Source organism: Pipistrellus kuhlii, unplaced genomic scaffold (genome assembly GCF_014108245.1).
Source record: "Pipistrellus kuhlii isolate mPipKuh1 unplaced genomic scaffold, mPipKuh1.p scaffold_m20_p_22, whole genome shotgun sequence".
NCBI classification, from domain to species: Eukaryota; Metazoa; Chordata; class Mammalia; order Chiroptera; family Vespertilionidae; genus Pipistrellus; species Pipistrellus kuhlii.
The window spans coordinates 2,865,004-2,891,044 of NW_023425521.1; the positions used below are offsets into that span (position 1 = coordinate 2,865,004).

Genomic DNA, 26,041 nt, shown 5'->3' on the forward strand with positions numbered 1-26,041 from the left:
TTCCGGGCAAGAGCATGTACGTACTTGGTTGTGGGCACATCCCCGGTAGGGGGTGTGCAGGAGGCAGCTGATCGATGATTCTCTCTCATCGATGTTTCTAACTCTCTATCCCTCTCTCTTCCTCTCTGTAAAAAAATCAATACAATATATATTTTAAAAAAAAAGAGAGAGAGAGAGGTTATAGAGGAAGGAAGCTAGAGATAAATCATGGGAGTCAGGGCCAGAGTAGCAGGAAACGTGGCACCTAGTGACCAATCAGATCCTGGATAGACACTTCTGGGCAGGAGAAAAGTCACCTCTCACTAGAGTGTGGAACAGAAGTAAAGACAGATATAACCAAAGACAGGCTTACAGAATGAGCAGAAAAAAATGAAATAAAAAGGAAAAGGAGGGGAAATGATCGATTAACCACGAGAAAACACACTTCCCTCCACATTAGGAATACACAAATTGCAACTGTTTCCCAAGAGATAAGAGCTTTGCCACAACGGGATAACGCACTGGTGAAACACCATCAGCGGAACCAGTATGTCTCCAATGAAAGCTGGCCCGCTGTGCACTGTTTCAGCTCGTGCTTTATTTCAGAAGCACCAGCTCTGTGCTGGGCACTGGGGCTTTCCAAAAGTGATTCGGACAAGGTCCTTGCACCCAGGGGACTTCAGCCCAGGAAGGCACGACAGCTCACCCTGACACAGAAGCGAAGAAAGCTCTCCCTCGGTTGGGAGTCAGGAGAATACTCATCCCAGCGCTACTTTCATTCTCTTAACTCTGTATCTAATCTTCACTGCCTCCTCTAGGGAGCCTTGGAGAAAAGCCCTTGGCCTGTGTAAGTATTTGGCTACTCTTACAAGGTCTTGGCTCTGTGAAAAGACTGGAAATTTGTCACTGTTATTTCATAAGCCCCATGTTTGAGTGAAGAACAGTCTTATCCTGGGGATTTGTACACGTGGAAGGAGGGGTTATTATGGAAAGGGCTAGGTGGAAAGAATCCCCAGTGCTAACGTACCTCTCACCTGCTCACTCAAACAGAACAAGCTCACCAGCCAACAGACTAGGCTTTTACTCTTTTTGACATATATTTCCATACCAAAAAGACACATTTCCTAATGTGGTCAGTTAGAAGTACTCTCATGCCTCCCCTGACCAGTGTGTTCAATGGTTAGAGTGCTGGCCTGTGCACCAAATGGTCAAGGTTTAATACCTGGTCAGGAGCAAGTACCTGGGTTTGCTGGTTCCATCCCTGCCCTGATGGGGGCATTTGTGGGGCAACCAATGGATGTGTCCTCCTCTCTCTCCCCCTCCCTCTCTCTTCCACTCTCCATTCATCCTTAGGTGAAGGTTAAGAACAACAACAAAAAAGTACTCTCTTGCCAAACTGGAAAACCCTTAGTCTAAATAATAACTATCTTCAGGGTTATTTTGGGGGAGTGAAAGAGTTTGTAACTTTAACATTGCCATACAAGAACTACACATTCTTCTCTTGGGAATATTTTTTTCATCCCTCGGCCCTAAACAGATTCAAACGCATGGCATCTGCTTATGTAACTTAAAGGACTGAAAGTGGAACCAATGTGAGGTGTATGAAGAAGTCTCCCTAGTTAACAACTTTGAAAAGCTTCCTTCTCGGATCTGCAAACCTCCTTCTGATCGTGAAAGAAAATTACCATATCTTCACTGAGGGCTTGAAAATCCCTTCTCCAAATCCCCTCGCCCTCTTCAGAAAAGAGGGACTGGGAGACTTAATCCTCAAACAAGGTCTCTGCCTACTCTCCCACTGCGTGTGTTTGAAAACTGCCAGCTCTCCTCCTCCACTTTGCCTGCAGGGGAGGAGAGATGTAGGGCTGGGGTGAACAAGAAAACTGACATTCCCGGGGGAAGAGCCCTGTGGTGAGAGGCAAGAGCGGCCAGCTAGCACACAGGTCCTGTCAGCTTGATAAGTACGCTGCTATTTCTTGGGAGGCTGATCCCTGCGGAACGGGAAAATTACAGCGGTAACCCAGGGGAAGACAGATGACTTATCCCGGGCAGGAGGGGAGTAATGTGATTTCTTCCTACACAACCACTTCACTTGTTCACCTGATCAAGTCAAATAATTTTAAGTGGCTCAGTGGTTGTCATGGGCTTTACCATGGAGCAGAGAAGGGTCAGAATGTTCCCATGGCCTGGCCCACGTGGCTAAGTGGTTGAATGTCAACCTATGAACCTGAGGGCCATGGTTCGATTCCCTGATGGGGCACATGCCCAGGATGCGGGCTCGAACCTCAGTGTGGGACGTTCAGGAGACAGCCTATCAATGATTATCTTTCATCATTGATGTTTCTAGTTCTCCCTTCCACTCCATGAAATATATATATAATATATATATATATATATATATATATATATATATATATATATATATATATATTTTTTTTTTTTTTTTTTTTTTTTTTTTTAAAGAATGGCCACATGGCATAGAGGGTCAGAATGTCAGTGTCCTAGTAAAATTAGCGCTAGTGTGCAGTGCAACTCCAAAGCCATCTTGCTAACCACCAAATTCTACAGCAGTAAAATCAAGTCCCCAAGGTTCCCATCCAGTCTGTTGTCATTTTAATTGACTGGTCTGTGTGTCCAAGTACCCCTGCAACAATGGGCTTCACAAGGATGCAGAGACAGCAACATTTTGGAATTAACATATGTATGGTGAACACATTGTATAAGACTTTATAAAAACCTTTTAAAAACATCTAATTAAAATGCCCCCAAATCCTCAAATAAGCACCTTTCTGATGTATTATAGTAAATCAGGAAATGTCTAGATGGCAAGCCTTACAGAATTATCTCGTTTATTGAGAGTGGTTTGCCTACTGCATACCATATTCCTGGAATTATTAAAAGCATCTATGCTCTCGGTGCATAAAGAAAAGTATCCCACGTCATGGATCATTACTACAGAATGGGCTTTGCTTCATCTTGCATATTGTCCATAAAAAGCAATTAAAGTATAATTGCAATGGCTTTGAACAGCTATGAAAAGCCTAGCAATGTGGCTGAGCTATGCCTCTTTGAAGTAACTGATAAATAATAACATATTTTAACAAGTAAAGAAGAAAGTAGCCATTCATTGGAAGACTGCTCTTATCTGCCCGGCACTGAGCAGGGTACTACGCAGTGTTATTTCATGTGATCCTCACAACAGTTCTGGCAGGGCAGATTCGTCCTTCCCATCTGCAGGTGAGGCAACCAGAGTTTAGAGAGGCTAACTGACTTGTGAAAGGTCATAGCTAACGGGTAGTAAGCCAGGATTTGAAAAGACGTCGCTTAGACCCCAAAGCCTATTAAGTCATCAAACCCTAACTTACAATTTGTGGACTTCTCTAGTTATACTTCAATTAAACTCTAAGAGAGGTTTTTAAGCATCTGGGATATTTGTAATTTGTAAAAAAACAATAACAAAGAAAACCATTCTGAGCCCATGTCCCCACTCCTTGGTAAAGGCCCTTTCCTCTGCTCTCCTCTACATCAAGATCTCTCTCAGTATTTGACTCCACTTGCTCAATCCAGAATTCGCTCTTCAGCCTTCTCCAAGCTAGCTTGGCCTAACCACCGCACCCAATCTCTGCAAGATCACCAAGGAATTCCAAGCCTCACTCTCCATCTCCTGCAGGACCCCGTGGCCCTCCTTCCATCCCCCCGAAACACTCGCCCTGCTGGCCTCCAGAACAATGCACTCTTGATTTCCCTCTTACCTTAAAGCTTCTTTGCTGGTTCCTTCCCCTCCCTCTTTTCTTAAATGTTGGTAGTGCCTAGGCTGTCTTTGGTGCCCACTTTCTCCCCCAAGGAGACCTCAATCAGTGGCTTAAATACCATGTTTAAGCTGAAGACATACATTCCCATCTCCCCTGCCCATGACAATGGCCTAAATCACCATCTTTGCTCTATTCCATTTCCCTCCTTAGGCCCAATGAACTTGCTGTTTGTTCTTCTGCCTAGACTCCTCTCCAGACCTTCACATGTTTGGCTCCTTCTTGTCAATCACCCCTTAGTCTAAATATCACTGTCTAATCTCATACATGACACTGAGTACCAGCCAATATTATTTGTTTGTTAACTGCGTCACCAAACTGAAATAAAAAATCCATGAGGGCCGGAACTTTGTGCTCTACTGTATTTCCAGTCCAGAACAGCCTCCTAACTAGATTCCCAGCCTCAGTTCCTGCCCCTCTCCGATTCTTTCTCCACAGGCATCGTCCACTTCCCTCCTCCCCTCAAAACACACACACTCAAAGCCCTTTAATGGATTTCCATTGCATTTTAAGAGTAGAAGACCCTTGCGTGTGCCATCAGCCCCTGCCTACCTCTCCAATTCACAACATGCTCCTTTCCTCACCGCTCACTAAGCTTCAAGCCACGGTACCCTTTCCATTCTTCAAGCATTATCAGCTCCTTCCTGAAAACTTAAAAAGCTTCTTCTCCTGGCTCCTTGGCATCCTTCAGGTCTCAACTGAATATTGCCTATTTAGAGGATCCTCCTCAGCCACACACACTCTCATTGACCTTTTCGTTTCCTGCGTGATAACTATCATCATCTGTAATTATATTTATTTTGTCTTCACTTTTTTTACTGGCATCGTCTAAGCACACTGCCACTTCACAGCAGATACTCAAATACTTTATGGAATGAACAAACTGAGCCCAAAAGAACACTCAGTATTTTATCAATACGAGCTGGTGAAGCAAGTACTAGTTATCTTTCCTTAGAGCCCAAAGCATTTTATCAATATTTATATGACATAAAGTGACTATGAAAAAAAATCCCTTATCAAAAGCAAAGGGTAGCTAACCTTGGGCATGTTACGTAAGCTTTTTAAGTCTGTTTCCTTCCTCGCCTGCATAAGGAAGATAATACCTCCCCTGTTAGAAGGTAATTGTAGGGATAAGAAGTAACATACATAAAGTGCCTAACCTATAGTAAGTGCTCCGTAAACAGCTCATTAAAATAAACATAGGCTGGAAAGCGCTATATAGTGTGTGTCCTTCCCTCCCCCTCCACACCCCCCCCCCCTTTACTAAAGTCTGATCACATCACCCATACAATAAAGAATCAATCATTATTCTGAGCACTTACCTGAAATTTAAAATCATCTCTCCACGTAGAAGGCTGCTTACTTTAAAAAATAAGTTTGTCTGAAAAGAAACTTGAACTCCCTTTGAAACTGTTTAACTCAATACAGAATCTCAGAATCGCAGTTGGAATTTTCCAGTAGACCTGCCTGAGGTGTCCACCTCAGAAGGGGAAGATTTACAATGCTGGTGGCAACACGAGCATCAAATGGGGCAACTGTTGTGTTTGTAAGTAAGTAAGCAACCCACGGAGTAAACCATACTGCAGACCGCTCTCACTTGCTGGGTGTGGGACAATGAAGCATGTTCTCTGCGATACTGAGATTATGTCTGAGCTATTTATTTGAGAATAAAGAATTCAGAACACCTAAGTCACAGAGGCGACAAGTATACTGTGGAACTTTAGAACTCAAGGCCTAAATGAGATCCGCAGCCCTGCTCAAGTGGTCTGTGGACAGGACATAAACAAGGGTATTTCACAAGGCTGGGACACAGACGAGGAAAACAGTCCCCCAGGCTCTAAAACCTAACAGACAGTTTGCATAGTTCCTAGATAAGAATTTCAGTTTAGGGCTAAATTTTTAGAAAACAAACGAGTAAAAAAAAAAAAAAAAAAAAGTTCCCAAATAATCCTTTTACTTTGGTTTTAAACTGTCAGTCACACCTGACCTTAAATCCTGGCTCTAACACAGTAACTGAATGCGCTTGAGAAAGTTGCCTCTCTGAGCTTCAGTATAACATGAATGGATATACCTATTTATCACAGCTGGAGACAGAGTAGGTGATGGTATAAAGAGCACACCTTTGTTGGTCAAGGCATGAGGCAAGTTACCAGGCTTTCAATTTACAGAAAAAGCAGAAGGCAGTGCTTCAGTAAATAGCAGGCATTATCATAAGGCATGGGGCTAACCTATATATATAAAAGCCTAATGACAGGAATGACCAGTCTACCAGTCACTATGACACACACTGACTACGACTACCAGGGGGCAGACACTCAATACAGGAGCTGCCCCCTGGTGGTCAGTGTGCTCCCACAGCCAACCTCCCACGGCTAGCCAGTGGCATCAGCATCCAGCGACTGTTCCCTTCCACGCCCGACCCAGTGACTGTCGCCTCCTCTCCCGACCCCGCCAGGGCCTTCAGGCCCCAGGCTGGAACAGGAAAATGAGGTAAGTGGCAGCAGACACGGCCCCTTTCCCAGGGGGGCCAAGGGCCGGCTCCCTCCTTGGGGCTGGTGGCCAACCACCCATGTCCATCCCTTCCTCTGTCCTACAGGCCCTGTCTGGCAAGGACTGGGCCGAGACAGCCCCGATAGGCTCTGATCACTGGCCAAGGCTAGGGACCCCAGCCGTGCACAAATTTTGTGCACCAGGCCTCTAGTGTTAAATATTTGCCTCTCCCCCAAACAGCTTCCAGAGCCTCTATACAAACTGACATGGTAAAGATTTCAAAGATGTGTGGGCTCAGGCTCAGCCTCCTCTATCCACCGCCGAAATAATACTTTAAGAAAAATTACCGAAGCTTTAGAAGCTTTAGGTGAGAGAGTCTGCTGTGCTGTTTCTTCCAACAGCAGACAGGAGGAAAACTGAGGGAATTATTTAGACTCAGGCACTCCCTTTCTCAAATGATCATAGAAATTTTCATTTTCAAGAATCATGTGCCAAGTGGGTTGTTATATTTGCATCTATTCTCTCATTTAATACAATAATCCTGCAAAAATCAGAATTTAAATGCTCATTTGTAAATAACGAAGATTGGGTAACTGGACCAGGGTCACACAGAATGAAAGTGACAGAATGTAAGTCCGGTGTTTTAATTAATTTGTAGTCCTACAGAAAGAGGGCTCTTTATTCACCATCCATACTCCCTACCCTTCGCATTAGGAATTCAAGGGCCTGTGCGCTGGGAGAGCAGGTTAATAGACTGCCTGTGAGAGAGGACAACAGAAATCACATAAAGTGGCTAGCAGAGAGGGATTATCTAATACTAATTTCTACTCTTTTCTAGGGACACCAAAAAGGGATACCTATCCACCAAGCCAACCTTTCAAGATTCGGAGTGGACAGAAAAACCACCCCTAGGAACCCCCAACATTTTAATTTTTACATCCAGGAAGTCATCTGCATTTCCTACTTTCAACTTCAGGGTACAGGAGCTATAGATAGACCCCAATTTTCTAAAGATAAAGCCCTTAATCAACATTTAGGACGTGTTTCAGTTTCCATTCTGGCCATCTCTGTTCCAGCTGAGTAGAGGTTTTTGACCTAATTGTGTCAACTACAATTAATGCTCTATATCCTCCTTTCAATAAATTTTTCACTGGTAACCATTAAATAAGACTGAAAGTAAATCCTCAGAGCTCAGGGCCTCCCTCGCCCTGCTCTTAGCCCCAGCTGCCCTACTTTTCCATTCTTTCAATCCCTCAAACGCCAAGCTTCTTTTGGCTTCAGGAACCTCCCTTGAGTTATTTTCTCAGCCTCCATCTACCTCCCGCAGGTGGCATTTATTTCCTGAGGAAATCCTCTGGCCCCGTCTGCTCTCATGGCATCTCGTACACCTCCCAATAACTTCAATTTATTCATCTGATTATTTAGCAATATTGTCTGCCAAACCTTCTTCTGGTTGCTGAGCATTCCAAGAACAAAAACTGGCACAGTCTCTGCATTGCATGGTGATTGCATTCGGAGGGGATGAGCATTTCAGGAGCACTGTATTTAACAACTGCCTAACAATCTGTATAATTCTCTCTCTTTTTTTTTTAATATATTTTATTGATTTTGTACAGAGAGGAAGGGAGAGAGATAGAGAGAAACATCGATGAGAGAGAGTCATCGATCAGCTGCCTCTTGCACACCCCCCACCGGGGATATGCCCGCAACCAAGGTACATGCCCTTGACCGGAATCGAACCTGTGACCCTTCAGTCCTTGGGTAGATGCTCAAAGTATAATTCTTTTTAAAATGTTCATCTCCCATGGTTAAGTGTGGAAAGTGAAACAGGAAACAAGAGTGAGTCTACTTTACTTTACAGCATTAGTCCCAGCCTTAGTGGCAGGTAAATGTGATCACTAGGTATTTATTGAAGTACTAGTGGCCTTGTGCACGAAATTCATGCGGTGGGGAGGGGAGGTGTCCCTCAGCCGGGCCTGTACCCTCTCCAATCTGGGACCCTTAGGGGGATGTTTGACTGCCGGTTTAGGCTCGATCCCACAGCAGTTGGACATTCCTCTCACAATCTGGGACCGCTGGTTCCTAACCACTCACCTGCCTGCCTGTTTGATTGCCCCTAACCACACTGTCTGCCGGCCTGCTTGCCCCCAACTGCCCCCCGACCCAGACTGCTCGCACCCAACCCTCCCCCTGCCAGCTTGCTCGCCCCCAACTGCCCCCCAATGGCCTGCTCACCCTCAACTGCCCTCCCCTCCTGGCCCAGTCACCCCTAACCGCCTCTGCCTCGGTCCCACCACCATGGCTTTGTCCAAAAGAACATCCAGAAGGTCTCGCGGTCTAAAGAGCATATCACCCTTTTATTAGTATAAATTACTAATGGTAACAGCATTAGAGCTTTAAGGGGGTGAGACAGAAATTCATGCTTGAAAACTCCCCAATCATGATTCTAGGGTAATCAGCAAATTAAGGGGTTTAAACACATATAACCACATAAATACCTGTAAGGAAAAGCCTACCTCATACATGCTGAAGATAAATTTTAAGTGTCTGCTAAGATTACTTGAGAAATAAGACAAGAATGGTAACAGACTACTTTCTGAAAGTAACAGAAAAATATTAAAACGGACGATTAATACAGCATTAGAAAACCAGAATGAGCCCCAAAGATAAACAACAGACCATCACTTCAGGCCTCAATGCCCTCCAGGGGCTTGGGTTTGAAATGGCACTGTGATGAGAATTGCAAAAGACACAAATAGAAACGCACAAAAAGCAAATGGAGAAGTAAAATAACAGAAAAGAAATCCTAGAAATCAGAGACAGACCTCCACCAGATACATCCAGGTCTAAGCAGAGCTTTACCTGTAGCTATTGACACGCACGCACAAGCCAGGTGGAAAGAGAAACATGACAAAAGGATGTATGAACTGGAACAGAGGGTAGTGGAGCATAAAGTTAAGGTGACACTGTGAATAAGGGGGAGAAAAGGAGAGAGGTTTTACTTGCCACTGGTAATAAATGAGCTCTTTTCCTGAAGTGGTAACTGTTGTAAACAACAGAAAAACATACATAATAATCACAAGTTATAAATGTTCTTGGAAACTCCCTGGTTTCAACTAGTGTATGACAAATATCTGCAGAGGGGCCTCAGCATCTGCTATGAAGTTCAGGGAAAAGTAATTCTAACCAATGGAGTTGTGCCAAAATATCACCCTCGGGGTCTGACCAATTAAATGGCTGCTTCTTAGTGTGAAGTTTAGGAGATGACAGATTGAACACTGCAGCAGAGAAACTACACATTTAATTTCAGCCCAGGCATTTTGCCCCAAAGGGTGAGTTAATCAGGAAAAGAAAGCAGTTCAGAGTAAAATCTCCTAACAATGCTGAAAACAGAGTAAACGGGCCTGCAGTTTAATTACCACAGGATCCTTCTTCCATCAAAACTGATGATAAAGCTCGTCACGAATAGAGACTAATCCCCCGAATACTCTCTTGTGCAGGAAAAAGGACTTACTAGATCAGCTTTTATGGGCCTTCTGAGGGAAGAAGCTGCTTCCACAAGACATTATCACAGTGACTGACTAATGGGTAACCAGGATAAAAAATGCTCATGGAGAGGGTTTCTGGCACTCCTGCCCTAAGAAAAGGCAGCCCTTCAAGACAGGCATTCTGTCTAGTATCAAAATTAGGCATTTCACCTTTCCAAAGTGGACTGCACAAGTTAATATAGCCAAATGAGCTGCAGTATACAGAATGAACAAAGACTCTAGATTCTACTGGTATTTAAAGCCTAGTACATACCCTGTTTCCCCGAAAATAAGACAGTGTCTTATATTAATTTTTGCTCCCAAGGATGCGCTAGGTCTTATTTTCAGGGGAAGCCTTATTTTTCCATGAAAAAGAATTCGGTACACATTTATTGTTAAATGAAAATAAAGGAAATTTATTACCCGTATACGGTACGGTAGTACGGTAGTTGTCAACACAAACCAGACAAACTGTGAATCCTACAGTATCAAGAATTTACTCATTTATTCAATGACAATCATGTCATCATCTTCTGGAACATCATCATAACAACCCAATTCCTGAATTTCCTGGTGAATTTCTTGTGACTCCATTTCTTTCAGAATCAGTGAACGAAATCTCTCATGTTTAGCCTCGGGGGGCCTTATTTTCGGGGGATGCCTTATATTTCACTCAGAAGGAAACCTGTAAGTAGGTCTTATTTTTGGAGGATGTCTTGTTTTCGGGGAAACACGGTAATAGATACTCAATAAAAGTTGGCTATAAATAATTTCATGAATAACTTTAAGGTTCTTTAAAGTTACAAAGTTTATCTGCTAGATCCCCATCTATCTTTTTGTTAGACATGCTGATACCTTTAGTCAGACTCAATCTACTGTAGTTTTCCAATGATGTTCTAAGAACTAAATGGCTCCAGGTCCCTCCCACCAGCTCTTAATTTTCTAATCCCCAAAGAACTCCTCTCAGAGGCCGTCACTAGTTTATCCTGGATGCAGCCCTAAGCTGTTACATTTCTTCCCAATTCTACCCCAGTGATAAGGAGTTGGTCACTTTCCTACAGATCAGCGTGTTTAAACTTTCTCCCTTAGCTCCTCGGCCCCTTCTATCCACCAAATCCAAAGAATTGAACACATACACCTGTGCCCTCCACCTGGTTGGTGCTCCATAACTGCTTGCACTGCACTAATGTCAGATGGGATTTTGTGATAAATCCATGGTGAATTCAGAGTCCCCATCCCCTTCCTTTCACAGTCCTTTGGCTTGGTCTGATGTTTGATCTCAATCTGAAAATTATGCTGACTTTCCAAAATGTTTTCTGCTCCTGCCAGGATGTGTGATGCCTAGTACCTATCCCAAGCAGCAGAAATGGAGGTTTCTAGTTGGTCTAATATCACAAAGAAAACCTCTGTATTCTCACCATATTATCTCCTGGTGACACGTGCCTAACCTGGTCCCCAGGTTTTACTCTTTGCCCATGTCCCACAACAAAGTGCAAACTGGCTCATCTTTTCTACTCCTTTTTTCCTAAGAAAAAAAGACACCTGTTAAGAAAAAAGAGAAAGAAAAAAAGAAAAAGACACCTGTGCTGATATCAGGAAGTAATGCTATTCTCATCGATGCTGAAATGTGCTACTACTTTGCCCACGTGGTCCGGGAATTACAAGAGTGAAAGGCTAGTCCTCTTTGGAATGAGGCAAGGATACAGAATGCACAAAGCAGGACCAGACCTTTTCCTGCCTCACATTCATTAGTTTATGGTTTGAGACCATCAGAATGGACCTGTTCTGAAATAACTCGAGCAGTTATAATAACCCACAAAGATCCCAAAATTAGTTATTTTATAGCCAATCCAGCCCCCTGAAGCACATAATGAAGCAGATTTCGCAGTGGGAAACAATGAGGAGTGGGAGGGGGGTTCAGAAAATAGGGTTCCTAAGGCTGTTTACCAGCTGAATGACCCACAAACAGATTACAGTACTTATTTAATCGCTTCTCCAGAAACTTGCTTAGGGGTAAAACAATTCAGCAGTTAGCAATAGATCTAGCCTTCAATCTCAAAGAAAAAATTTCAACTCAAAGGCTAATTTGCTAAACTACCTAGCTTAGGAACTGGGGATACACTCAAAAGATGAGCTAGAAGTCCTGGAATCCAACAAAAGGAACCTATAATTTGAAAGGCTGGTGAACTCTAGGCTAAGATCTTCTATGGTTATTTAAATAATAATAGCCAAGCATAGCAGTGCCGAAGCGGCAGGTGGTCGGGGAGGAGCCCAAGCTGGGGTGGGCACAGCTCCACTGCTGTTCATCCCAGCCCCGCTGCACCTTCGGCAGTTCAGTAGCACTGCTGCAGCGGTGGGCTGCACTCACCAGCCGTGAGCCCAGCTTCTGGCTGAGCAGCGCTCCTGCTGGGGGAGCACACTGACCACCAGTGGGCAGATCCTGCATTGAGCGTCTACCCCCTGGTGGTCAGTGCACATCATAGTGACCAGTTGACTGATCGTTCTAGTCGTTCAGTCCTAATGGTTGCTTAGGCTTTGATAGATAGATAGATAGATAGATAGATAGATAGATAGATAGATATGTAATAATGGTGTAAGCTAGGAAACTCACAATGCCTCAGCATCAGAAAGAAAGACTTGATCCCTAGAAGAAAGACCTGTGTATGGGCCAGGGCAGTAATGGTCTAGGTCAGTGGTCGGCAAACTCAATAGTCAACAGAGCCAAATATCAATAGTACAACGATTGACATTTCTCTTGAGAATTAAACTTTTTAAACTTAAACTTCTTCTAAGGCCACTTCTTCAAAATAGACTCACCCAGACCACAGTATTTTGTGGAAGAGCCACACTCAAGGGGCCAAAGAGCCACGTGTGGCCCGTGAGCCATAGTTTGCCGACCACATGTCTAGGTACCTTACCTCCTTTTCAAACCAGAAACAGACATTTCTTCGGTCACACTCAAATACTCGAAGTCTTTTTAACCACAGTAAGTTTCAAAACACAGGCACACAACTTACAGTAAAGACAAGCACATCCTGTTTGCACTTGACTTCCTGTTCTGAGCTGTCTCTATTCATGGCTGCTCCCTAGCCACAAACAGATAGTAGGTAAACTTTCATATCTACCAACAACTGGTTTACTGAACAGTATTTCAATGACAATAAAACATATTATTCTGTGAGTCAGGTAAGAGTCACCTGAAAAGCATCAACAAACAAGTAGGGGCCTCTCAGGCAGTTTCTGGATTTCCCATGTTTTTACCAACATCTGACCTAGAGTAAACAATAAAAACACAGAAAGTGCTGAGCTAAGAAAATTAAGCCTGAAACAAAACTTAGAATAAGGGGGCTGGGGAAAATAACAAGAAATAATGAATGTGTTTTTATTATTAAATGCTGGCCTCTTTTTAAATAGAGAAGGGACAATTTTCTGTCAGCCAGTTCCCACTGAGCAGTTTCCCAGAAGCAAAACTCCAAGAGTGATCCAACCTGTACCAACCTGAGTCTACTTTTCAGTCCTGCAAAAGCCTTCAGTTCTAGAGACCAAAGACTCCACTTCGAGCAAAACTCCCATTGCTTTCAAAGAGGTCGTGGTTCCCCAAGTCACATTCAGCACTGGGAGTAAATACGGGGCAACGAATAGCCCTGTTTTATGGGCTTGTCATTTAGCCTCTTTGGATCTATTTTCTCATCTGGAAAGGGCTGGATCACACCAATCTCTTAATGTTTCTTCCAGCTGTAGAAAAAAAATTCAGGGATTCAACGCTAACAGTTAGCAGAAGCTTCTGTGTGTGGCTTCCTGCATTGTTTCTATGGCCAAATAGGATGCCTCTAGCATCCCAGTCCCACTGTGTGAATATACACATTCATCCACCTTCCAAGTACACAAGGATTTTTCCCTTTCCCTAGAAATGTCGATCAGGTTTCCCACTTGAAAGCAACAGGACAGCAAATCTTATGTTCTTGACACACAGTCTTTTTGTTAAGATCTTAATGCAACCACGCTGGTCATATGATTCCTGGAGAGAATACAGCCAGCCACAAAAGGATGGAGAAAATCTGACCAGCAGCATGTGGCACTCCCACACAGTGACTGCTAATGGGGAAAGAATGAGGCAAAATCTGGGTAAGAAAAGAGAGTGGGGAAGATAATTTCTGTGAGTCAGTGCAAGTGAAAGCACAGCAAGGTTGAAAGAAAAGAAAATGGAAAAGGAGTAAGGAAAGCAAAAGAAGAAGAAATCTAAACCAACAAGCAGACACTTAAATCTGAAATTCTGTTTGTTCATTCACTCATCCAACAGAGATCAAATGCCCGCTGTGCGAAGGGAACTGAACTAGACGCATGGGGAGACACAAAGGTCGACCAGATAGACCTGCACAACGGGGCTCTGGTCTAGTAAGAGATAAAGGCATGTGCACAAACAACTGACATGTACGTGCTGTGCCATAAACGAGACAGAAAAGAATTCTCCTATGAGACCCTGAGGAGAAAGTGATTACTGCCAATGAGGGATCAGACGAGGAGGCTTCATAGAAATAATGACATTCGAAGCAGAAAACACACAGAACCAAGGACACCCAAGTAGGAAAATCAAGGAATACAGGTACAGTGAATAACTAGATGTGACTTGAGAAATAAGGGTTACAAAGGGAGGGATGGTAATAATAGTGATCCAGAGAGTCATGGTTAAACCGACTAGCTGGATTGGAGTCAGACTATGTACTTCAAAATCAAACTCGGACTTTGAATTTAAATCGAGTGGAAAAGGAGGCGGGGAGCAAGGGGAGATTGACAAGTTAGGAGCTGGAGAAATCTTATAACTTAGCCCATAAGAATTAAAAAAATAGAGGAGGCCATTTCAACTCCAGAATCACCCAAGGCAGAGAAATACTGGAGGTATGTGATACTCCATCTTCTCTGCAGTGGGATAAGATGCTTCCCTGAAGCTTAAATGGGAACAGCATATAGTAGCAGCCAGAGATATGGACTGAGTCAGATGGACTTATTACCCCTCTCAGTTCAGCCTCTTAGCATCTTGGAGACAGCCCTGGCTTCCTCATTTGTAAATTGAGGATAATTGTGCCTACTTTGCAGGAGGACCACTGGGAGAATTAAATGTCCTACTGTATGCAAAGCACTTAGTACAATACCTGGCATACAGTAAGCAATCAATAATCTTAGCTTTTTGTAACTGTATCCTTCCCCACAAACTATTTTATCATATTATCCCATGTTCACCAAGGAAGTCTGATATCATTAAATTTCATTTCTCAGATCTCTTGATATTGAAAAGCAATATCCTAGCAAAATCCAGAATCCTGTTACAGGAAAGGAATCCTTCACTCTAAAATAATAAATTGGCATTCCTTTCTCAGCACAGTCACTCAGTTCTAAATAGAACCCTGTCACCAACAGACCTATCATTTTCAGGTGCAAAACAAAATACATTTTGTGCCCTGAGAACCAGACTTAAAGCATAGTAACCAAAGCCCTCGGGGGTCTTCCTGAGAAGCTAGATGGCACCCACCAGGCCAGCCCTACATAATGCCAGTCTCAACCTACAACGAGCCAATATGAATACTACTTCTCCACCTTCCACCTCTCTCAGACCTTTCAGTTGTGGGCTATGGCAAAGCACTGTACCCACCCTCTCTTACCCTGTTTCCCCGAAAATAAGACAGTGGTCTTATATTAATTTTTTCTCCCAAAGTTGCACTAGGTCTTATTTTCAGGGGATGTCTTATCTTTCCATGCGCTAGGTCTTATTTTCGGAGGATGTCTTATTTTCAGGGAAACACGGTACCATTCTAGCAGTCAAAGATTCCATCTTATCCATCTTTGCATTTTTTCCTCCATATCCCAATATACCTTGCATCAAACAGAACCACAATAAGTTTATTGTAAGGAATGAATCAAAGCCTGGCCAGGGTGATTCAGTGGTTGAGCATCTACCCCATGCAACAAGAGGTTGCCCAGTCAGGGCACATTGCCTGAGTTGCAGGCTTAAACCCTGGTGTGGGGTGTGGGAGGCAGCCAATCAATGTTTTTCATATTGATGCTCCTATAGCTCTCTCCCTCTAAAAGTCAATAATAATTTTTTTAAATGAATATAAAACACAAATTGCAATCTGCCATTCTTGTTCCATGGAGACTTTTTCTGATTTAGTGAACTATTATTCTGTTTTTTTCCCCTTCTTTCCCCAATCTTTCCAACACCTGAGCTATCAAGTATTACAGAAAAGTCAGAGGACTTTATTTAAGGGGTTCCCAACAAATTCATACTCTGGGAAAGCAATCGCTGGGTTTGAAAATCTTTTCTTCACCTCTAGTTGATGTTTCCACTTTCCAAAGAGCATTGTTGTGAGGGTTTAGGACATGGGGCCTGAAGTCAAACCTCCTGAGTGACCTTATTCATGGTGCTTAACTTCATTGCCTACAGAACACCTGGAGGTCATTAATGCAAAGCCTTACAACACCAAGTGCTCCACAAATGGGAACTATTACTTTCTTCTAGTTTATCTAAAGTAATCTTCCAACCCTATCCCCTCTTCCACTTCTTTGTCAGATAACTAGAAACCTCCTCACCTACTTTACCAAAATAACCAATTCCATCCATTTATTCTGAGGCAACAGTAGTGCAGTGGAAAGCACACTGGAATCAGGGGTCCAGTGGTGTCACATACTAGATATGTAGCTTTGCATCAATTGTTTCATCTGTGTCAGATTCAACAGCAAAATGGATATTTTAACATATTTCTTATAGAATCACTATGATAATTAGTTGGAAAAATATAAAAAAGCCTTAGGCAAATAAAGAGGGAAAAGACTTAGTGAGGTGATAATGCTTTTAAAGGTAACTACATTTCAAATCCCAGTTCTACCACTAACTCTTTGTATGACCTTGGACAAGTTTAATTTTCCAGTCCTCAGTTTCTTGTCTGTAAGAAGGGGTAAATAACTTCACAGGGTTCTTAAGAGGTTTTAAACAACATGCAGACAAATTTGCGTGTTGATTTCCCATCCTTCTTTCTGCCTTTTTTTTTTTTCCTCTCCATCTCAAAAACTCCCTTTTGTTCACTAGACCAGTAGAATCCACCATTTTTGACCATCAGTTTAGTTTTTTTTTAATAGCACATCTCCAGTATATCTATGTATAACAGCAAAGTAGACAAGTATTACTATACAAACATACTGTGTTCTATCCAAAATATAACACTAAAAAGAAATTTCAAAGGGTTAAGATAAAAATACAGAAGGACTTACTTTTAATATTTCCTTCCCATACTCTAAAGGTAGGTCTTACCTTCCTCTGTAATTTGGAAATCCATTTTGGAGGTCCCTACATTATCAGACAAACTGCCCAAAGACAAAGATAAACAAACAGTCATGGTATAGCTTCTAGCACGGAGTAGATGCTCAGTAAATATTGGTCCATTACAGTTTTGGAAACCCTGACTTCCTTCACACATAAGTCTCTGTGCAGCTTTGCACAAAGTGAACTCTCTGCTCTGCCTCCCCTTCTCTTTAATTCCTAACTTCCCCAACAGAGTAGCTGGTACTCTACCTCACTTTCACATCATACACTTGTTCTTTGACTCCATTCCTCTCTACTGAAAGACCTTTCTCCAAGGATACCTATGATATTCTGATAGCTAAATGCCTGGCTTGTTCCTAAGTCCTTAACCTTCACGACCTCCCCCATACACCAATGACCTATGTTCTTTCAGTCTTTCTCACAGGCTCCTCCTTTCCCTTCAGTTCCCACTTAGAGTAGCTTGACTCTCCTTTGACTTCAAAGACCAATCTTCCTCCCTTCTCTTCCCTGGTTCCTTCTTTTGTCCTCTAAATCTCCCCTGGGGCTCCATGCTAACCATTCTTCCTTCCCTTCACTAGTGAGTAATAGTGGTCCCACGTTTTAAATATAGTCTGCATATCTGTATTCCATTCTATGTCCACTGCCTTAAATGCCACTTTTTTTCTCAAGAACTACAGCAAACATCTCAGTAGAGGCCTCCTCTTTGCTGCTCTATTTGCTCCATGGTAGTCAGGGTAACCTTTTGTTTAAAAAAAAAATAAAAATGTATACTCGCCTAGACCGGTTTGGCTCCGTGGATAGAGCGTCGGCATGAGGACTGAAGGGTCCCAGGTTCGGTTCCGGTCAGGGCATGTACCTTGGTTGCAGGCACATCCCCAGTGGGGGGTGTGCAAGAGGCAGCTGATCAATGATTCTCTCTCATCGATGTTTCTACCTCTCTATCCCTCTCTCTTCCTCTCTGTAAAAAATCAATAAAATATATTTTAAAAGATAAAATAAATTTAAAAGTGTATACTCTTTTTACTCTCCTGCTATAAAGCCTTCACTGGCTTCCCAATATGCCTTTTTTAAAGCCTATATGGCCCCCATGTGCTATGTGCCCTGCCTACCTTCCTCACTTTACCTCATGATGATCTCCCTCTCTACCTGCACCTCACTCTGAGCTCTTGGTGGTCTCCTTTCAGTTCCTCAAAAATAATAAATTATTTACTGCCGCTAGGCCTACATGCGTGTGGTTCCTTTCCTTCCTGGAATACTGTCTGCAGCTCTTTTCATGAAGCTGGTTCCTTTATCAGTCAGACTTCAGCTCACCTCCCTACAACACAGTTGTCTGACACGCCAAGGAAGCTCAAATAAGTATTCACTGAATGAATAGGTTGCCTAGTCTTCATTCAGATAACTCCAAATCTAAATATCTGGAATGAGTCTCACCCTTTAATTTCAGTACCTCATTTCTAAATGCCTGCTAGATATCTGACCCCAAATTTAGCATCCCAAGTACACTTAAAACCAAACCCTCATCTCTTCTGAAACCAGTTCCTCCAATATTCTGAAATTATATGAGCAATATAATCCTCACATGCTGCTTCAGAACTATGATTTTCCATTCATTTGCTCCACCTGTCCAAAATTCTAATCACCCTTTAAAATGGAATTAAACTATCCATTCACTCACACATTCAATCAACCACTTATTCATTCAACAAATACTTACTGAGTACCTATTATGAGGCTGGCACAACATTAGATTCTGGAAAGCAAAGCAGACCTATTTTGTCTATCACACATCAGTCAAATAATCACACAAATATGTAATTATAAACTAAAAAATGCTATGAAGGAAAAAGTGCTAGAAACTATGAGAAAAAAAAAGTGAAAAAGAAAAGAAACACCCTTTTGATGACGTGCTAACTGAATGAGATGTAACTTATACTAGGCTGACTGGAAGGTAGAGCATGCCAGGTGGAGGGTTCAGCCAAGCCCTGGTAGCAGGAGACCAGCAGGCCTATCATAGAGCACCTATGTTCTGCCTTAAATATTATATCTATCCGTCTTGTTCCCTTTCCCCAACCCCACTGTCATTTTACTGAGAGTTACCTGAAGTGCCAACCCCCTCAGGAGATACCGGGTCACTTGCATAGTACCTAAGGAGTCCATGCCTGTAACAAGCTTTCAGATGACTCTCATATGTAGCCAATCATATGCCCAAACTATCTATTCAATAAACGTGTATTGATTTATTCTCTCATTAAAAATCTCTAAGGTCGGTGTGGTAAATTGTTTCCAAAATTGGTGCCAATAATCCCAACCATCCTCCATGCCCTTGCGCAGTATGACTTTGACCCTCTACCCTTATCCATGTCCCCTCCTTTTGGATGTGGGCTGCACTTGTGACTTACTTAAACCAAATGCATGGGACAAAAGTGATGATGTATGATCTTCAGGCCCAGGCCTTAAGAGGCCCTGCAACTTCCATTATGGTCCCTTGGAAGCCAACCATCATGTAAAAGGAGCCTGATCTAAATTAATGAATGATGAGGCCAAGAGAGAAATGGGCCTCATGGAGGAGAACCAAGATGTCCCAGCCAACAGCCAAGCACGGAGTCCCCAGATATTTGAGTGAAGCCATGATAAATCCTCCAGTCTAATCAATATCTCAGAGAGCAAAAGTAATATGTCCCTCTTCCCTGAACTACTAAACCCACAGAATTATGAGCAATAAAATGGTTGTCATCTGAAGCCATAAAAGTTTTAGGGTGATTTGTTACTCAGTAATAGATAACTGAAACAGTCAGAAATTCGACACTCTGTTTTAGCAGTCATTCAAACGGTTTCTCAACTTTGAAGCTCAAGAAACCCTTCTTCATGTTCATTAAAATTACTCCTCCTTCAATGTAAGCCTATTTCCTTTTAAGTCTTTGAAGTACACAAGAACAATTGCTCAAAATCCCCCTGGCAGAAACGATTCTTGTCCTTGTAAGATGATAATCAAGTCATGCCTTAACTTTTTCTTCTCTAGGCTAAAATCTCTTTTAAAAAAACTTCTAAATGATGACTTATTTTTTTAAATTTTTTAATCATCTTTATCCTCTCTTAAGTGTGCAGGGACCAGAATTAGATGTCACATATCATTATCTAACAGATTATTTCCTAGCCCTTATGATTCATCTTTCTATAATCAAATTTCACATAGTCCCAAATACGGCATATTAGGGCCTCCACAGTTGTGAATTACCCTACAAACTTAATCACTTAATAGAATTACTGTGAAACCTTTTCTGCTCTTAACACTCAGCTTACTCCAACTGGCTAGGCAGCTCATTTGGTTAGAGAGTCATCCCTTGGTTAAGGACCAAGGTTGTAGGTCCCTAGTCAGGACACATGTAAGAAGCAAACAATGAATGCATAAGTAAGTGAAACAACAAAATGATGTTTCTCTCTCTTTCTCTCTCAAAAATGAATAAATAACTATTTTTTTAAAAACACTCTATTTTTAAAATACTCTATTTTTGATGACTCCCTTCACTCATCAACTTCATTTGACAGTCCATTTTTGCAGTAGGTTTTAACAAATTCTAGACATTTGAAGCTTAAGAGGTTGGAGTGGGCACACCAATAATTTCCATGAAGGTCTCTTAACATTGCCAGGGCCTTTCCATAGGTGAGGCAGGGTCTGGGTACCTCCTTCTTCTACCTCAAAAATAAAGGGGCCTTGCTGAGTGAAATAAGCCAATCAATGAAAGAGAGACATCACATGACCCCACTCATTTGTGGATAATAAAGATCATTATAAACTGATGAACCAAAAGATAGATATAGAGACAGTAAAGCAACAAGCAGATTGTCAAATTACAGCCGGGAGGGGGAGATAATAGATCAACTGAAGGACTTGTATACATGCATATAAGTACAACCAATGGACATAAAACTGTGGGGAGGGAGGGGATGTGTGGTAGGGAGGGAGGGGGGCAAAAAAAAATCAATAAAATATGTAAAAATAAATAAATAAATAAATAAATAAATAAATAAATAAAGGGGGAAAAAACACTAAAAAATAAGCACTGCTCTCTAGGACTAAAAATAATAAATTTTGTCTAGTGAGTGTGTCATGTAAAATAAATAAATAAATAAATAAATAAATAAAATAAAAAATTAAAAAATAAACAAAATAAAGGGGCCTTGGAAAAGGAAAGAGTTTTAGCATCTGTATACAAAGCAAAGGTGCCTCTGCTGTAGAATCCAACACTTAACTACAAAGAGACACAAACAAGTTGCTTAAGGTAATGTAAAAACACATTTTCTCTCTAATCTTACCTGAATGTATGCCTAGATGCCAGAAACAGCTTTATAATCACCAGTAAGATAGGGTATTATAAGTATCAAATAAAATGATAGAAGGGAATAATTTTGTAAAGTACTATAAAAATGTTAGGTGAGCCCTAGTTGGTGTGGTTCAGTGGATAGAGCATTGGCCTGCAGTCTGAAGGGTCCCAGGTTCGATTCCAGCCAAGGGCACATGCCTGGGTTGTGGGCTCGATTCCCAATAGGGAGCATGCAGGAGGCAACTGATCAATGTTTCTCTCTCATCATTGATGTTTCCAGCTCTCTATCCCTCTCCCTTCCTCTCTGAAATCAATTAATTAAATAAATATGAAAAAGAGATTTATAAAAAAAAATAGTTAGGTGACATTATGAAACTCAGTTTTAGCAAGCTCTATAAATCTTCAAACTAACTTTGAATGGTTAGCTGATGGTTTCAAGTGACATACACAGAACAAGGCACCATGGGCTCAAGTTCATCAAACAGAACTCAAAAACATGCCATCTTGTAAGAGAACTTACAAATTTTCTTCTACTGCCAAGAGTAGCAAAGACATTTGGACTAGCAGTTTGACCCGGAAGACCCACTTCAGCCACTGTCTGATGGAACTAGGTCAGGGGCCAGGAACTCAACAGACTAGTGGAAGAGACCCATAGTGCTGCAGAAATCTACGTAAATAAGAAAGAATAACTCTATATGAGAAAGTCAGAAAGGGTGTAACATCTGAACTAAGTCTCCTAGGGGAGGTGGTGAGCACTTTGCCGGTTATACAAGAGGCTGCCACTGGGGAAAGTGCACAGTCCTAAAAGGACATTGTATAACCAGGAACTAGAAAGATGCAAAGTCCAGGAGAGAAATGGCTGGAAAAGGAGGAAATAAGACGGTAACAGTAACAGGTAGGGCAGGGTCAAATCGTGAAGGACTTTACCTATCAGAGCTAAGCAGGAAATAAGGAACCAATGCCACTCGGAAGACCCGAGACTGAAAAGATTAGATTTGGCCTTTAGGAAAATAACTTTGGCAAGAATATGAAGATGGAGCAGAGAAAGACCTATGGAGTGGCAAAGACAGGTCAAGATTTGCTAAGGTCTGAACCAGAATTTAGAAACTCAGATGCCTAGAGGCAGAGTGAGTAAATCTTTAGTGTACAAGATCTGGGAGAATGGTGGCATCTGTAACCTTTGAAGAGTGCAGGCCCTGCCTAAAAGCAGTTGCACACAAAATTGTAAGCCATTGGGTTCGTTAAACAAAAGCATCTAGTTTTCCACCTCTGGTAAATATAGGCAGTACAATAGGAATAAAGAAAAGACACACAACCCTAACCGGTTTGGCTCAGTGGATAGAGCATTGGCCTGCGGACTGAAGGATCCAGGTTCAATTCTGGCCAAGGTTATATGCAAAGGTTGCAGGCTAGACACCCAGTGGGCTAGACACTGGGGGGGGATTGGGGGGTGCACACAGAAGGCAGCTGATCAATGATTCTCTCTCATCACTGATGTTTCTATCTCTCTCTCCCTCTCCCTTCCTCTCTGAAATCAATAAAGAAATGTATTTAATTAAAAAAAAAAGGCACAAATCAAGCAGTACTTCAACACAATAGTAAACAAAAGTGTTTAGTAACTGTGGGTTTAGCATACTTACAGAACATGAGGCATAAAGAGAGTACTAGTAAACAGGAAGACTGTCTGGATATAATTAACAGAGTTCAAACATACAGCAATATGAGCAGATAACAAAATGGGAAGGGGAGATAATGGTGTGCATGTGCTGAATTGAAGGTGCCTTTTAAACAACCTAGTAGGCTTTGTCGAATTAGACAAAATTTGTTAAGATCTATGAAGTTGGAAGTAAGGATCTGAAGTTTGGGAGAAATAGCTGAGCTGGTAAGAAATACTGAGCACAGCTGAATTTATGGGTGTAATAGAGATCCTCAGAGGAAGGGGGTGGGGGGAGAATGAAAACATACTCAAGGCAAGCCAATGAAGAGGGTTGCTGGGGAAAAAAAGTGGTTTAATAGTGCCAAGTGCTTTGGAGATTAAATAAAATGAAGGCTAAAACCAGAACATGGGTTTGGGAATTAGGAATTTACTGGTGATCTTCAGGGAAATATCACTAGGATAATGGGGGTGGGAGCCAAAATAAAGGGTTGCTAAGACAATCAGAGTTGTGGAAGTAGAGTATAGGCCAGTGGTCAGCAAACTCATTAGTCAACAGAGCCAAATATCACCCGTATGATTGAAATTTCTTTTGAGAGCCAAATTCTTTAAACTTAAACTTCTTCGAAGGCCACTTCAAAATAGACTCTCCCAAGCCGAAAACCGACTTCTGCACATAAGCCAGGAAGTTTCAATCACACTGTACATGTCTGCCCGCACGTGGTATTTTGTGGAAGAGTCACACTCAAGGGGCCAAAGAGCTGCATGTGGCTCTTGAGCCTCGGTTTGCCAACCACTGGTATAGGCCCTTCCTCACTCCACCCTTATTAAGAACCGACTATTTGCCAAGCACCCTAGATATAATTTTAACAAGAGAAGCTGATTCTCAATATGTCGTATGACTGGAGTAAACACAGACTTTCCTGAGTTTCCAGTCTTGGTGAGTAAGAAGAGACTTCACAGAGGAAGGACTTCCAGGCGGGGCTAAGTTGAGGCAGGGTGTTTCAGAGAAGGCTATTTGTCCAAAGGCCTGAGGCAAAAGAGAACATGGACACTTGAGACAATCGTAAGGAGCAGAAGCAAACTTCAAAGGGGGCAATTACCTAGTGTTTGAAGATTTTAAAAGTTTAAAGGTGAAGAGGGGAAGATAGGGCAACAGCCTCAACAGAATTAGGGATGATGGGAGGTTCTTCCTGTTGTACCAAACCTGGGTCCAGCAACCTTGACATTTGGGTTCTGGCTAGGAAAGAATTCAAAGCCAAGACCCAAACTGTAAGAGAACATTTACTTGGTAAATCATAGAGGTAGAAAAAGCAATTCCTGAAAGAAATGGGCTTAGGAAACAAGTTACAGAGGTAAGGGAAGGGCCCTTGGAGTTTGGGGGCTCGGGCTTGCTGCCAGGAGGGAGAGCGTAGTAAAGGGTCCTGGCCTAAGGGTTTTAAGGGTGAAAATTTTAGGGGAGGTCCCTGGGGAAGATCTCAATTGCATATTTAGCAGTTTCCCAGGAGTGTCCTTTCAGGGTTGTGGTCACTGATTGCCTGCCTGTAGCAGGGCAAGCTGTTATTACTCAATGCAGCTGGTCCAGACATGGCTGGTTTTATTGCTTCCCTGGGCCTTGGAGCTGAAATACAGCTGAGGTCTAAATGTTATCTCTAGGGAGGAAAGGTCAGGGGTTCAAATCTCCTGACCAGCAATACGATAGGGGAGGAAAAGTCACCCTGGTGGTGTGGTCCCACGCTACAATTGTCCTTTGCTAGACACCTGGGGCTTTCCACCCTGGTGACCTTCTGAACCTGACCCATTGTCCTTCTCTGCTCACGTCTAACTGCCTGCAACATTCCTAATAGCTCAGAAAAGAATACGAAATGCACTGGTTGACGGAATTCTCTACAATTCAATATTCATGATCACTAGATAGATAAGCAAATGTTTGCCTTCTCCCTTTCTTTAACAATAGTTTAGTTTAACTAAACCATTTCTCACAAGACACAAAAAGAACAGAAACCAAGAGCAAAGATGTATAAAGCTGTAAATCTGCTTGACTTCTCTAAGGTTGATCTAACACGTGGTCTAATTAGGTCTAAAACCACATCCAGATACTGAATGAAATGAAAACTTTCCCCTGTAAGCCCCAAAGAGTTGAAGGATTAACTTTAAGATACCAAAGATAAGGCAGTATGAGCTTCTGAAGATTAAGGATTTTCCACTGCAGCTCAGTCTAGCTAGTGGAACTAAGAGAAACCGTCTGAGTTACCTGATTTTGCCTGTTTCAAAACATTGCCTCTGCAGAAAGCAAGCTGCCTCCAGTTCCTGCCGCTGAGTCCTTGGAGCCATATTCAGATTAGATCATCTCAGGAGCCAACAGCAGGCGCTTTCAGGCAAAGTGAATGGTGCCGCCTGGGGACATATCTTTGGTAAGCAAGACTGCAACAGAGCAGGCAGTTACCCAGGGCAGTGCTGACTCATGCCAGGCAAAACTCACATTTCCCAAACAACTCCGCCTGAGCCAACAGCAATCAACTGCAACTGAGGAAAGAAAAGGTGCCCCACTGATTTTTTTTTTTTTTTTTAACCGAGTGCTGATTACTGGGGACAGGTAAACCTCATTCCTCTAATGCTGGTCACTCGGTGGACTCTGGAGCCTTTACTCAGAAAACTCGGGTGGTCACCTTCTGAAATTTCATCTGAGAGCAGCTGGGGCTCAGGACAGCAGGATTACTGCAGGTAGCAGGTTCACTGCTCTGAGGATTTCCCCCAAGAGGCTGATAAAGTCACTTTGCATTTACAAATTAGAACGCCTCGGTCAGAGGGCGAGGGGAGCTTGCTCAGTCACCACGGGCTGTTTAAACCACAGGCCGAGTTTTTCTCAGCTCTAAACAGGCTCGCTGTTTTCCCCCCACTAGGCCTTCTCTGACCTCTCTATTTCTTTAAGACAACTTGAGTTCTCT

The 26,041-nt window shown here is 42.5% G+C and overlaps 1 protein-coding gene across 6 annotated transcripts in view; it reads right to left on the bottom strand.

Moving 5' to 3' along the window:
- Positions 1 to 26,041, bottom strand: part of RFFL (ring finger and FYVE like domain containing E3 ubiquitin protein ligase) — a 66,816-nt gene that overhangs the window by 21,473 nt on the left and 19,302 nt on the right. The window contains exon 1 of one of the 6 annotated variants that reach the window (XM_036450698.2): positions 25,348 to 25,490. The exons of 3 other annotated variants lie outside the window; for them this stretch is intronic. The gene's annotated coding sequence lies outside the window, so the exon portion shown is untranslated. Of the gene's footprint in view, positions 1 to 7,967; positions 7,973 to 12,720; positions 12,815 to 25,347; positions 25,491 to 26,041 lie in introns of those variants that run through there. 2 more of the 6 variants (XM_036450699.2, XM_045586151.1) reach the window with 2 other exon arrangements.